This window comes from Fukomys damarensis, unplaced genomic scaffold (genome assembly GCF_012274545.1).
Source record: "Fukomys damarensis isolate Sample0158 unplaced genomic scaffold, DMR_v1.0_HiC HiC_scaffold_33, whole genome shotgun sequence".
Lineage (NCBI taxonomy): Eukaryota > Metazoa > Chordata > Mammalia > Rodentia > Bathyergidae > Fukomys > Fukomys damarensis.
Genome location: NW_022900945.1, coordinates 4,560,989 through 4,563,092, shown reverse-complemented (window position 1 = coordinate 4,563,092; position 2,104 = coordinate 4,560,989).

Below are 2,104 nucleotides of genomic sequence, written 5' to 3'. Positions count from 1 at the left end.
AAAAAAAAAAAAAAAAAAAGAAAAAGAAAATAAAAGGAAAGAAAAGGAAATATTCAGACAAGTTGTTTCACAGCCGTTATTATGAGAAGTTTGGTGTCATTTCAAGTCATTATTATTTTTATTCTTAAATTTTAAAATTTCGACCACCAAAATTTTGGCATACTGCCACCCGGTGGTGGGAAAGTCCATAAAGTGAGAGACACCGAACCTTTGTGGACATCATGGTTCTGCATTTTATTCTTTTTGAAGCTATGTATTTTCTGAAATTGCTTTTTATTCTACTTAAGCGCCCTGTCTCTCTCTGCCCCACACACTCACACATTCATTATTGGCCCCCAGGGCCCCTTACCTCCCTCGTGCCCCTGGGGACATCTCCTGCAGGACTTGCCCTCTGCTTGGCGCCATCTTCCCGGAAGCCCCTCCCTGCCACTTCCTCTGGTGTCCTTGGAAGGCGGGCTGGAAATGCCCAAGCCTCGATGGCCCAGAGCAGCCCTGAGTCCAGCATGGGGGGCGCAGGTGGTAAAAGCCCAGCTCCCTAGCACGGCAGGGTGGGTCCTGCAGTGCCTCCATCTGCCCTCTCAGCGGCCCACTCATCCGTATACAAATTTTCCTTCTTTCCTTGTTTCATTTCTTTATTACACGCCCTAGAATGACTGCCCAGACCAAGTCCTTCAACCGAGAAACCCTTGACTTTGCTTGGTCTACTTTTGGGAGAACTCAGAGAAGAGTTGAAGATGCTTTGTCTTTTAATCCTCTGTGAAATCTGTGGTTGTGTGGGGCAAGGAGGAAGCAGCTCCCAGCTCTCAAGAAGACGGGCTGGGGGTAGGTTCCCTGCCATCCTGGAGGGTGACAGAAAACTGTGCAGCCTGACTAAACCAAACACAGCAGGTAAGAGAAGGGAGCATTTACAGAGGGGAGCCGTTACGCCAAGAGAAAGTCTGGCTTCCCCCAGAAATCTGGGAAGTCAGCTCCAGGCCTGCCGCTATGCTGTCTGACAGGAGGCTCTGTGTTGGCCTGTGGCCTCGGTCACTCAGTCAGGGTCCCCCTCAGGGGCAACCCTCCACCAAGACCAACTCTGGGACTCACGGGCCCACTGCCCGGGTCTGCAATGCCACCCGCTGTCCCCTCTCCACAGGGCAGGATGTCCTGCAAGCCCCAGCTTGGCCCTTCCCCTGTGGGGGCTGTGACCACCGCTTTCCAGGCGCTCTGCACCCCTAGGTGAACTGTAGAGGTGGAGGGTCTTCCCATTTGGGGTGTGGAGAGCCCCAGAACTTGGGGTCTTAATTAACCCCATGGTGACCTTCATTCCCTAGAGTAGGAGGGGTCTTCTGCTTTCTGACGGAATCCAGTCTGTATTGTGGGGGTCTGAGAGTGCTTTCAATAGCGTTCATTAGGCCCCTCCAGCTTGGCTTTATCAAAATTATGCAGTAAAAAACCCACTGAGTTGAATGGGGAGCAAGTAAAGTAATTAAGAGCCAATTTATTTAATTTTATCAATTTTTTTTAATGAAAGAGAAAACACTTGGTGTTACATTATGTTAATTGTATGATCATGGGCAAATCATGCAATTTCCTCGGTTTGAACCTCATTTTTTTCCTAAAATTAAAATTAATGCCTTTTCTGTGGATTCTAATTATGGATTAGGAAGCAGTCATGATAAAGGCTGAGTGTCACCAAGATTCGTCTCCTCCCAGCGTGTGGCGCAGTACACACTCTATGGGCAATAACAAGGCCAGGACTGTCGTTCTAAGGCCCTCCGAAGTCGCGCTGTCTAAATATTACTGATCAGACTGTTGAGTGGCATTTCTTACCTCAATTCTCCTTTATTTAAGAAGCCAATCTCATCTCTGTACAGTTTTTCTTGTTCTGTTTTGTTTTTACCGGTACCGGGAATTGAACTCAGGACCTTGCACTTGCTGGGCAGGCACAGCACCACTGAGCTACATCCCTGGCCCTCTGAGCAGATTTATAAACTGAAGGCATTACCACAGTCTTAGACAAATCACCACTGTCTACTACAATCCAGTAGTTACCAATTCAGTGTAAGTATTGATCTTGAATGTCTATAGTTTTAAAAACTATAAAATCAAATATCAAAGTATG